Below are 13,389 nucleotides of genomic sequence, written 5' to 3' on the forward strand. Positions count from 1 at the left end.
AGCCCGCAGAGCACGAGAGCCCCGCTGGAACCTGCCTATGCATCCTCGGAGCAGCTGCTGCTGTTTTAAAGCCGTGATTAGTTAATGTGGAAGAATGCCGCTGAAAACCGCAGTGACTTCCACAGGTGGCTGCCTGCATTCCCTATGAGCCAAGATTCCCACCTTAAATACAGGGCTGCCCACTGGGAAATCAGACAAAGCCTGTGTCCTCAACATCCCTGACAAGCAGGGAAGGCTTTGGACAGCACCTGCCAGGAAAGCAGGATGGCATCCTTTACCAGCACTGTGGTGTGCAGGAGAGGAAAGCAGACTTCAAAATCAAGGAATCTTCCATCTCTTCCCACTTGTCCCCACTGAGATGTGGCCTCCAACTCCATGCAAGGTGGTGCTTTCTCTCTAATTCCTAGTATTTCCTACTATGGGGTGCATTTCCTGTTGCCTATGAGATGTTATTCATCACAGTATCAAGCACAACTTAATTTTCTGCAGCAAGGCTGCTTTTTTTTTTTTTTTATGGTATGTCCTTCAGCAATAACAGTTCATCTTTTAATACAATATTAATTACTTGTTTTGTTATTACAGTACAGCACCAGTTGCTCTCTTGTCATAGCAAAAGTTCTTTTATTTCTTCATCCCTGCAAACCCTTACCTGGTTCCCAATTCCCATAGTTTCTGAGCACTCTTTTCACCTTCTCTTTTTTCAATCTTGCAATGCAATGAATCTCTTTCTTCCTGTATCCAGAAGAAAAGCATATGACTCAGAGATGATACCTGAAGTTGTGGGCCAACAGTACAGATTTTACATTTCCAGATGAATGACAGACCCTGCAAACACAGGTGATAAGCAAAATTCTAAACCTCCTAAATAGTTTCTAGCAAAAATACAGGAAATTTAAGAGAAATTAAATATATGGGGTTTAAAGAGCAATGCCAGTACCTAAAGTGCTGCTCAGTTTATAGTTTTCAGGCCACAGTTTCTAAATAAAGCTTTAAACAGCTTGGCTGCACAGTCCTTAAAGTATCACAGTGTGTTACTGCAAGCAGATTTCCTTTCATGACAGAGAAAGAGAACAAAATATGAAGAAATATTTTTTCCTAAGAGGTTAGAAAAAATTATATGCTCTGGGTTCCAACTTCTCTGTGTGTCTAAAAACTCAACATCCAACCCTACAACCAACACAGTGATGGTCACCCTCTAAGGACAACTTGTCCTAAAACAAATGCCCATGATATCTTGAATGAATCAACCTGGGAACAGCCATTTCTCTTCACTGAGGCCAAGCAACTAGATTCAACACCTGACTTCAAGATGTCAATCAATAGGTGGTAAGAGTGCATTCTGGAGCCTAAGAAGCCATTACACTGAGAGAATATTTCTATGAGGGATTTCACAGAAAGCTTTTTTATTCTCCCCAGTGAAGGACATGGAGAACCCAACCCTTCTCCTAAGACCTGGAAGATCAATAGAGGGAGCTCCCTACACACTCTCCGTCCCAGACAGGAGACTGCTACTGTTTACCTACCCTTGGCTGCCAGGTCTCCTCAGACCAGCTTCTATAAGTTATTGCATATGCATAGAGGACTGGTGGAATAAAGGGCTTTAAGAGAAAACAAACTATCCCTCCACTTTTCCTGCAAGCCAGAGGAAGAATATGGAAAGAATATGCAGTGAACTCTGGAAACTGAGCTCACTGACCTCAGTAACAGCACTTCAGATCACCAAAGCTCTTCTAGGCTCTGCAGCAGGGTAGAGCGTGCTGACTAGACTTCAGCTCCCTTCAGGACCTCGAAGCATCAGGAAACTCACTGGAGTCTACCTGCATTGTGGTATATGTGTTTGGAACATTTGGACAATGGGCGCACTTTTGGCAGGCTATCGGAAGCCATCACACTGCTAGTGGTACCTGGTGTCACTTGTCTGATACACCTTCAAACACTGTGATAGAAACATGCAAAGCTTGTGAAAATCGACAGAGGGCTTGAGAAGTATCTTCACTGATAGCCTGTGAACAGAAAGAAGTGATTTTCATGAAGATCTGCTAAGGTTGCCTGGCTGCCAGAACAGGGAATTACACAAAAGATAGACCTGAAATCCTTCTTGACAGGGTGAAGTTTGTTCACTGAAAGACAGGGAAGGGATTTCCCACACGGAAGATAGCACAAGCAAGGGCTGCTTGGAATAGGTTACTACTTCCCTTGATTCTAACAGTGAGTTCCTAACTGGTAGTTACAAAGCAAAACAAACAAACAAAAATAAACCAACCAACTAAAAACACCAAAACACAAAACAAAAACAAAAACAAAAAACCCAACATAAAAGCAAACAACCAAGGGAAAAAAAACCCAACCAAACAACAAAAAACCAACCAACCAAAAAAACCCCTACAAGAATAAATTATTCTGAGTCCTTAGAAGGCAGCAGGATGGGATATGAACACCTGGGGTCTTCCAGGGCCTTCAAAAGAAAGGAGCTTACAGTGGGGGACTGATATTTGTTAGGTCAGAAGGTAGTGTTGGAGATACCAGGCATGCTTTGGAAGACATAAATCCTCAGCACTCATCTACAGAGCAATACAGGGTAATTAAGACAAGCAGATGTCATGGACTCTTCATTCAGCCAAAGTGTGGTGGAGGGGCTTCCTCTCCTTTAAACACCAACAAAATCATCTGTCATTCATAACAAAAATGTCTTTGAGAGGAAATTATCATTAAGACAAAATTCAGTAGATTTGTCTCACCTTGTCATGTAAGAATTCTGGAGTTTTGGAAAGAAAAACTAAACCCCTGAACTGCAAAATGCAGTTTGCCCCTCTGCATCAGTATGTGCCAGACTGCATGACGCAGGAGACTCAACAGAGTTGGCATGAAGTGATTTTGTTCCCTTTTTGTGAGGCTGGGGACAGACCAGTTTCACACAGCCTCTGCTGAAGACATAGATATGAGAACCCTGACAAAAGTCAATCTGTCCTGTTAATCTCCCAATCCTACAGAGTTTCATTTTTCAAATAATTACACAGCAGAAGCATTCTCAGGAATACTGGTTGGTCTGTTAGGGCTTCCTTCACCACCTCCCTTCACCATATAAGTTATATGGAGAACTATTACAGCTTCCTTTCTGTGGGAGAACAAGGTTTGAGAAGTTTAACAGCATGTCCTAAATCTTTAACTCATGACCTCTCTTGCTTGTTTGATTCTTATTCCAAGTTGAAAGTACTTGACAGCTATTCTGATCTCAGGCTACTGATAATGTGCCTGCAGCTGAAATGTCACCCATTTTAAGGGGGTTGGGTGTAGATATCACAAGCAAAACAATCACTTCTCTCTTTGACTTGATCTCTGGGGCATCCAACCCAGATTGAGCATTATCTGAAGTATTCAGCAAGGGCTTTCACAGATGTGCAGCTCCTTTTGAAGAACTGTCTCAAGCATCTTTTTAAGCCTTGACTATAAAATAAACTTCAAATCTGTTACAGCTTGAACAAAAAGCAAAGCCGGCAGCCATTCTTTCCTCTGAAGACTTCTGTTTATTGTAGAGAGTTTTAACCATGTTTTAATTTCAGAATTTTTAAAATACTTATTTTCTGAGAAATAAACTTAGATGGCTTAACTGTAAATTAAACCTGAGTTGCCTGACTGCTACCCAGGCATCTACCAAGAAGGCCGACTGTCTTACAAGTTCAGCTGCATCTCCCTGGCTGCCCTATAACCAGGACAAGCTCTGTTTGTGTTTCTCTTAAAATATATATATTTGCTGGCACAGGGACCAGCAAGCCAGAGCTTGCACTGCTGGACTTTCTGCTCCCAAGGAGTCTCACATGGCTGCTGTCCAGCGTGGTTACATCCGCACAGGTACAGCACAGGAAAACACGTCGGTCAGTGTAGAAAAACTGCTGCAGCTGTACTGAGCAACAGAACTGAGGCGGGCAGTAAGATACTGTGCAGTAAGTTATATACTGGAAAGACAAAAGAATACAAAATGAAATCAGCCAGTAAATCTGTGGGAGTGGCTGAAGAGGGAGTGGTGTGGGAGGGATGAGTGACAGGAGAGCACATGTGTAAACACCACACTGGATTTCCAGGTACATCTGCATCCTAAGGCATTCCCCCTCACCAGAGACAAACACAATAGCACATTCTTAGTTTTAAAGACTTTTTTTGGACAAAAAATAGATGTGGTAGATGAACAGTATAAATTTCAGCAGCACGGAAAGTAGCCAGGTGAGTCAGCAAAAACTGTGCTACTTGTTTAAAATAACAGATCATTACATGTCACTCAGAGCATGGCAAATGGAAAGGATTTGAGTGCATTCTCACCTGATCCAGACCTGGCAGAAGTTTTAACCATCACTGATGAGACTTAGTTGGACATAATAAGCATGCAAATGATAACCCGGAGTACAATAAGTCAGCAACAGCTTTGTGTGTAATAATGATTAATGGGTACTTACACTAACACTAGCACACATCCATAAGCTCTGTGAATTACTAACTAGCAGAGGAAAAGATGTAGCCCTCATAAATCCACATGGCACACTGCAAATTGGCTGCTCCAATGAAGAAAGCTCAGTGTGAACCACTACAGAAGAAAGGGGCACATGACTAAATTTCAGCAGAAGCCTCTGCCTCCACAGCAGGTATCAAAACTTACTGATGCAAGGGAAGTGTTTTGAATAAGCATAGATGCAGCAGGAAACACATGATGTGGTGTGGTACACAGCATTGTGGATGCTTCTCTTGTATCAGGAGGGCAGTCACAGGCTACAGAAAAGAAGTTGGACCATTATCTACAGTGTCTAAACCATCCCAATCACTTTATCTGCAATGTCTAGAGCCATCTGAAGAACCAAATTCCTAAACTGCCTGTAGAACCAAGTTTGCATATAACAGATTTGTTTTGGTCTTAGGTAGCTCATTTAAGTGATCCTGCACTACACCTTTTTCCAGTGATCTGAAACATAACAAAGGTGTTATTCTCTCTTTGATGCTTTTATGTCCAGTGGCAAATAAACATCCTCGGTGGCAAACCCCAGCCAGGTCAGAAACAATGGGAGAGATAAAGCTATCAAGATACCATATCTTACACACAGTACTGAGTGTTTATGTAACAGCTTGATAAGAAAGGCAATATACAGTGAACTGCAAGAGGTCTCTGAAGACCTGAACTCTCAGTGCTGGTGCGAAGAAGCCAGAAAGATGTTGAGATGGCTCCAATCTTTATATCTGTGCCTACAAGAGCAGGGACTTCCTGAGAATGTGCCACAACAGGTACAGCAATCCAGGAGTTGCTAGAGCAGGGGGAACCATGTATGTCTTTGTCACTAATCAAGTGAAAATCAAGTTCCAGACAGAAGAAATTTAAAAAAAAAAAAAAAAAGGCAACTAAACCAAGTTTATTTTCTTTTAACAACAGAAATTTTTCAAGCCAGGAGACCAGACAGACACATTCACCATCAGTGCTGTCATCTAGACACGGGCCTGGTGTTCAGTGGGGCAATGTGCCAGGAATCACATTCCTGGCAGCAGGAAACAGCAGGTGCCTTGGACCCGTGGGTGGCTGCAACCTGCAGTGATGGGACTGGTGATACTTTTAGGTGTGCAAGATGTAGGTGAGAGAAACTGAGGTTGTGGTTAATGCTGTGGGATCCAGGAGATGTGTTCAGCTCTCAGCATCGCCCCTCTCTTCCTTGCGTGTTGCAATCTTTTTCCTATTCAGCCGCCTCGCCTATTTAGTCTATGCATGGAATTGCCATTTGGAGTCCCATGCCCAGAACTATTTCACTGTTGCCTAGGGCCTGTAATAACAGAAAATAATCATCATAATCTTAGAAACCAGAATTTTAAACACAAATGGATTTCCAGAGATGCTTTGGTCAGTTTTTTACTTTCTCTGTGTGTGCAGCTCCCTCAGTGTCAGCACCAATTCTAAATTTGCCCTGGTTGGTAGAGGACAAAACCTTGTATATAAAAAAAGGGGGTTTCCCCATAACACTCCATTTTTGTATAAGTGAAATGTAAAAGACTTTAAAAAACATTGGAGGGGGAAAAAAATGAAAGAAGAACTTAGTCATCAGGATATGAAAAAACTGCTTTTTCTAGACATCCTGGTTGACTTCCAAGCTGCATCTGACAGCTAGAGAAGCACAGTCCATCATGGATGTTTTTCCATTTCCAATCCTTTCCCTGAAGCCCTTCATTCTGTAAAACATTCCCTCTCAGTGTCCCCCACACTTCATCCTACTCATGACTGGCTTAAGTGATGTATCTGAACGATCTGAGCTGTGTAAAACACAGCTTTGTACAAGCCTGACACCGGTGACGGATAGAGGGACTCAACGCTTTTTTTCCTGCAGATGTGGTGATTTGGGAAATGCGTAGATGCTGAATATGTGCCACTAGATCCATTCATCTTTGCAAAGAGTACTGAGTATGCTCACATGTGCGCGTGGTCATACAGAAACATGCACAAACGGAAAAATATCAGGAAAAATGGTAGATCTTTCCATTAACCTGATCTTTCAGCTATACCTTACCAAGTGGAGAGGAGTGGATACCCTACAGCTTGGAGTGGGGGGATTTATTTTCTTTTTAAAAACAATGGACATATTTTTTATTTATTCATACTGTATGTTCTAGTTTTAGCAATAGCCTGTATCACGTCAGACTTTATTGAAGACCTCCCACTTATGTTAAGAATTGCTATACTCCATCAAGTCACAACCTGCTTAGTCTAATATCTTGCTTTTAAGACTTGCCAAGATGTTTCAAAGGAAATTCATGAAAATCCCAGTGGTAATCAAATTATGGAATGATCTGTTTCTAAGATGCCACCTTTTTAGCTGTTGGCTTATGTCCTTATTATTCCTGCTTTCCACTTTCAGTATTTATGTCAATAATCAAGGTCAGCTCCTCACTCATTATCTAAGAGAGCATTGCTCACTGATTTCACATGAGATGCATAATTTCAAATGAAGATGTTTTCCTCTCCTTATTGTGCCCATCATTCCTGTGGTATCAAAGCATTTGCTCTTGAAACTGGAGGATTTTTAGGTTGGTTGGGTTTGGACACTGCTAGTTTACCAAAGGACTTTACAGATCTTTCTGCTGGGCTCATTTATTAATTATTAAAGTTCATTTTAAATGCACCATAATTCCTGTAAGTGGTTCATGTACCCTTCCCAAGAGTTGCCATGCATGCCACCCAGTGAGCAGTGTAACCCTGCTCACATCCAAGAACTCCCCTCACTGTTCACCTCTTTCTGCAGGATCCCCAGTGATCATATTCTACAGCATGGATTGCACCTGTTTTTCTTTCAGCCTGTCATTCAACCTGTTTTCTTTCTAAACCTAGTCATTCTTCCTTTCTCTTATGTTTTGTCTTGGTCTGTTTCTAATCATTGACAACACTTTCTTCTTGTTCTGTGATTGCATAGTTTCTTCAACAGCCTCTTTTGAGGGATTTTGTTAAGAGACTTTTTGAAAGCTTTGGTGATCTTCTCCTGAGTGGAGGGTGTGACATCATGTTAGAGTTCAACTATTACCTTTTCCCTGTCTCCCTACGAAATCTGTCAAGGTGAGAAGAGTGGAGGGGACTGAACAGCCACTGTATGCATGCTGGCTGGCATAGCCTCCTCCATCTGATGGTGCTTTCCATGGAAATTGTGGCTGCATTAATTTTGGCTGAATTTTGAGGGCTATTTTTGGAGGGTTTAAAAACCTCAAGGGACTTACTTTTATTCATGTAAATGGTCTTGACTTAAATTTATTAAAGATATATAAACATGCCCACTCTGCTTAACTTCAGTTAGCTTTCACTGAGTATAGAGTGGGATGGCTGGAGCAGAAGCTAGGATCCCTGGTTTGTAGGGATGGCTTCTCTGAACCAAGACAGGCTCAAACAGGCTGAGATGAGATGAGTGGGGGATTGTCAGACAATGATGATGTTTTGGGGCGGTGAATAAAAGTCCTTTAGATCTTCCATAATACTTCCCTCCACATTAGGGAAGAGACGTAGGTTAGGGGGAGGAGTTGGATAAAGGACTGAAGAAGGGAGTTGAGGAGTATTTCCAAGCACACAAATGCTGCAAGCACATTGACTGACTATAATCTGTCAATACTATGTAGAACATAGACTACTGAGCTGCTACTCAGTAACTCTGGGTGGAGGGATTGTCCAGAATTTTAAGTCTTCTTTATTCAGGTGTACTGGGCTATGTGGACACATGAACAGAGAGAGAAGTACCAGTACAGGCTGGGGGCTGACCCACAAGAGAGCAGCTCTGCAGAGAAAGATCTGGGAGTTTTGGTGGATGACAAGCTGACCATGAGCCAGCAGTGTCCTTGCAGCCAGGAGGGCCAATGGTGTCCTGGGGTGCATTGGGAAGAGCATGACCAGCAGATTGAGGGAGGAGATCCTGCCCCTCTATTCAGCCCTAGTGAAGCACCATCTGGAGAGCTGTGTCCAGTTCTGGGCTCCTCAATACAAGAAAAACAAGGAGCTACTGGAGAGGGGCAGCAGAGGGGCACAAAAATGATGAGGGGTCTGTAGCATCTGTTACAAAAAGAGACTGGGGGAGCTGGGCCTGAGAGGAGAAGACTGAGAGGGGATCTCATCAACACCTATAAATACCTCAAAGGCAGGTGCCGAGAAGATGGTGCCTTTTCACCAGCTCTTTTCAGTGGTGCCCAGTGACAGGACAAGGGGCAATGACCATAAACTAAAATACAAGAAGTTCAACCTCAACATGAGGAATAACTTCTTTACGCGGAGAGTGGCAGAGCACTGGCACAGGCTGCCCAGGGAGGTTGTGGAGTCTCCCTCCTGGGAGACATTCAAAACCCACATGAACATGTTCCTCTGTAATCTGATCTAAGTGACCCTGCCTGGGTGGGAGACTTGGACTGGATGATCTCCAGAGCTCCCTTCCAACCCTAAAAATTCTGTGATTCTGTGAAAGACATAATTTTGGAGAAAACTAAGCTTTGTTGGCTTTTGACGAGCAAGCAACCTGTATGTTGAAATAACAGGCATTTGAGATCATGTCAAACTGTGATTTGATTCTTTAAAGGATAAATTTGCCACTGTTTGGATGAGAAGAAATCGATTCTAGTAGTTGTGTACTTTTTTTTTCCTTTTTCAATTTGGGCCTTCCCAAAATTAACAAATGGCCTTAGAATTTGAAATATTGTTGTATTTACAGTCTCCAAAACCAGGCACATCTTCTCCAAACCATCCTCTCCTTATCTTATTATGTGGGAATTCACCCACACTTGAAGGTGTTTTTTGTGGAGATCCAGGGACTTCCACCTACTGCTCTGGCTTCTGCCAGCAGGAGCCTCTGGTCATGGGTACTGCTATATTTTTTTCAATATACTCCAGTGTTGGCATGTAGGAACTGATGCTGCCTTAGGGGGCTTGGGAAGCTTTTGAGGAATTAAAACTAAGCATCCTTTGGCCACAGGTGAGAAGGCAGTATGCTGTAATTTTCTAGCTAGACAAAGTGGGATTGCTTGGTTGTTTTCCAAAATGTACATATCTGAGTACAATATTAATGAGACAGTTAAGAAATGCTAATGACATTGTTTTCCAAGTTAACATGTGTGGGTGGAGAGAAAGACATTAGAAAAAAATTAGATCAGTGAAACTGAGGAATTCAACTGTCATTTTACTTCTGTAGGTGACCTTTCTGTAGTAAATCTTAGACATACTGCCAGTGAAATAATTTTTCATCTGTCCTTTGAACAGCAGATTTCTGTCTCCATCCCTATCAATCTGGTACTTTTCATGAATCATAAAATCTTTTGTTTGTTTGTTTGTTTGTTTGTTTTCAACTATACAAGAAAAAGAAATGGTCATTTCAGGAATAACCACTCTGATTTTGTCTCAGAAAAAGGATAGGCATCTCCTATAATAAATCTTAACTGATATTGTGTTACCAGAACAGATACAGCAGGTCCAATGTGTTCTCCTTTCCATGTAAACAGCATTTTTCTGTGTTGTGGTATTTCCTCACTGCACCACTTGGCTTATTGAGAGAGCAGAACGATTCACTGTAGCTCAGAACCAAACTTTCTTCTGTCAATAGGCACTTGAAGGATTTGCCAGGTAGATAAACTGCAGACTGTACTTTTGCCTGAGGGTATCAGCACATATGCCAGCCTAAGTAACAGCAAACTTCAGGATTAGGGCAGGAAAAAAACTGAATGTAAATACATGGAGGTGCTACAACCCTTTTTTTTTTTTTTTGCCTCTTGACAGCTGATAATTTATACCAACCTTCACTAATTTATTCCTCTTTCAGATTTCCTATTTCCCTCCGTCTCACTCCCTTTCTATCCAGCAAATGATGCTATCCACAAAATTTCCAGCATTACAGCAGTAACTCCCACCACAGAGGTGCAGACCTCACCTCTATCGACGGCAGTAATGCAGACCTGAGAAATACTGGTGTGAGGAGTGCAGGAGGTCACTGTGAGAATATAGCTATACCAGCAACTTAAGCACACCTAGGCTTAGATACCTACACTGTTGGTACCGACTGGAATAGCACTCCCTGGCTCATGACACCTTCTGACCAAGTCCAGGATCTGTCTGGGATAATGGTCAAAAGTGTCCATGAAAGCAGGTAACAGCATAGGTAAGCACTGAGCACTTTTGCAGGGCAGTGCCATTTCCTTGGGTACAGGGAGCCACCAGGCACAGAAAAGGGCACTGCGCACCCAAGCAAGGCATGGGTGCAAGGGACTGATATGCAGAAAAATGGGGGATGAAGGCAGATAAAAGAGATGTCAGTATTACTTTATCTTTAGAGATAGTAAATGCTGTGGGGTACATAAGATGATGAAAAGATAAAACTAATAAAATAATTAATTTATTGAAAATTAGCCTCAAATACATGGATGAGGGCAATTAAATGGCTTTAGCTGTCAGATGGTAGTGAGGCTCTGGCATGCACTTCTAGAGAGTGCAAACTGCTTTAAAATGAAGCTGATTCAGTTTGAGAAGGTGATTTTCTAATGTGACTGAGAATGGAAGAGCTGCTGCATTACCTGGGCCTGCAGGTCCAGGAATGGCCCCATCTAAATGCAAGGATATGTGCAGTGGTGTACCTGAGCAAGACCACCTGAAGCACCTTTGCCAAATAAGCTGACAGCCAACTGCTTTGCAGAGACATCCTTTTCTTACAGGCCAGTTTCTGCTGGCTCAGGAGATCAGCAAACAACATCAATCTGATTCCCCTTCTAATGGACTTAAACTATCATGCTTTATTCCCTACATCTATATAAAAGATCAATAAATCTGTGCTTAAGTCCAAATTTTAAAAATGGTAAATTTTTTATGTATGAAGACACTGCTTTGATTTTATTTGATTGGTTCTTAGTTAAAGACCATGGACTGCCTTGCTCTATTGGTATGCAGATGCTATTCCCATGAGTACAACCACGACAAGCTTTAAGCCAGCCAGCTCCATTAAGCCACTCCTTAGTAACTCTAATCCTGGTGTTATATATTCCCTCTGGGGCCAGCAGGCAGAACCTGTTCTTCTCCCAGAAGACCAGTATTTTCTCTCAACTGTTTTCATTTCCATTTTTTAAAGCCCACATGGGAAAAGGTGAGATTAATGTGGCCTAACTCTGTGGCACTCAACCATTTAGCTTTGCTAAAGCTAATGGGAATTGCTTGGGGCTGCAAATGCAGCAGTGCATGAGCAAACCTGATTGTTGGCTGAAAAACAAGTATCCTATGTCTTCTGCATTTACCTGATCACATAAGTTCTGTCTGGTCTTGAGGCCTTACCTTAAGGTCAGAATTGCACCCAACAAAATTGTAGAAGTGAATTTTTTAAGTATCTAAAAATCTGCATTAGTATAATTCTGCCATTAATGTCACTGATACTTTTCCCACCTGTTAGGCACCTGGATTACCTCTGCTGTGCCATACTGCAAGTTTGTGTGTGTAATGCAGATATAGGACAGGGGAAAAGCATTCTAGAACTTCTAATAACCAACAAAAGAGGACCAAGAGACCTTTGGTGTAACCAAAGCATGCACCAATATTCGAACACGTGCTCAGGATACAGGATTCCCTTTCACAACTTGCTGTTGGATCATCCACTGTCTGGATCCTCAGCAGCCACTTAGCCTTAGCAAAATCTCCATTACTCCTCCAGAAACTAATCATGCCACACAAACAGTAATGTTTTTTAATGACTTGGAAGTTCTCATGTGCTAATAAAAAGACCTGGTAACTTGTTATGACATTCTCTGGAGTGAAGGAAATCTGTGCTTTGCAGTCTCTGATAGATTGCAAACCAAGTAAGAAAATTCAACTTCAGCAATGCAATTTGTTAGTATCTTTTCAGATGAGTGTCTTGAAAACATCCAAATGAGACCTCACTTGACCTAGATTTAGGTAAACAAAGAGCTAATTACTTCAAAAATAGAGTGTCAGTAATCTTGGGAGCATGGCAGTATTTTTGATGAAGCTGTCAAAAACTGGAGAACTCTTTCCAGAAAGTCAAGCCTGAGTGTCTGCTGTGAACAGTGCTGCAGTAAAAACCTGGAGCATCCTCTTGAGAGTGTAGCGAATAGAGTAGATCCACGCTGTATTAAAGCCCCAAATTAGACTTTGCACTGTCTACAAAAATGACTGTGAGTATAGGTGTTGCAGGGGAAACCTGGAGAGGAGGAAGTGCTGCATAAACAGGCAGCAGGAGCATGGATGCCTCAGCATTACCTTTCCAGGCTGATCCAAAACTCATTCCTTGGGTGTACTGCTGTCTTCCAACATCTCCCATCCAGCTACGGAAGGATGTGAACAGGTCTCAGAAAAATAGAGCACAGGGACAACTTCCCAGATGACCAACAAAGTCAGAAAGGGGAGGAAGCAATCGCAGTGTCCTGCAGATTTTTCCTTCAAAACATTGTAAATTTAATATTAGTCAGCATGAGACACATGTCTTGTGTTTTCTTAACATATTCCAGATAGCTGTAGTGCTCTGTGAACATGCAGTGTAGGATTGTCAAGGCAAATGCTGGGGTTTTGGGATTGAAAACAGGGTAAATTAGTGCCAAATGTGCCTTTCACGTTCTTCATGGCAATGCTACATCTCTGTACCCCCATCTCTGAGCCACGTTCAACTGGCTTATGTTCCTTTGGCACAAGCCATTACTGAGGCCAGACTGAGCATATACAGCACTTCTAGTCGTTTCTAACAGGAGGTTATGCCTTGCAACAACAAAGTAGAGTTATCTTTTAAAATAAATTTACCTTTCAGCAAAGATTCCTGAGAAAGAGGCTTCCTAAAGGTGCCTTACTTGATGCAAATGCTGCACAAAGTTTAATTTCCTCCAAATTTTCTGCAGTGTGTTTGTCTCTGTAATAAAATTCTC

At 42.1% G+C, this 13,389-nt stretch overlaps 1 long non-coding RNA gene across 1 annotated transcript in view; it reads right to left on the minus strand.

The window, feature by feature from the left end:
- The window catches only part of LOC108445690, a 54,284-nt gene that overhangs the window by 8,202 nt on the left and 32,693 nt on the right, over positions 1 to 13,389 (minus strand). Inside the window, exon 3 of the long non-coding RNA XR_001860641.1 lies at positions 650 to 732. This is a non-coding gene — a long non-coding RNA (uncharacterized LOC108445690). The remainder of the gene's footprint in view (positions 1 to 649; positions 733 to 13,389) is intronic.

The sequence above is a fragment of the Corvus brachyrhynchos genome, unplaced genomic scaffold (genome assembly GCF_000691975.1).
Source record: "Corvus brachyrhynchos isolate BGI_N302 unplaced genomic scaffold, ASM69197v1 scaffold302, whole genome shotgun sequence".
In the NCBI taxonomy this organism is placed as follows: Eukaryota; Metazoa; Chordata; class Aves; order Passeriformes; family Corvidae; genus Corvus; species Corvus brachyrhynchos.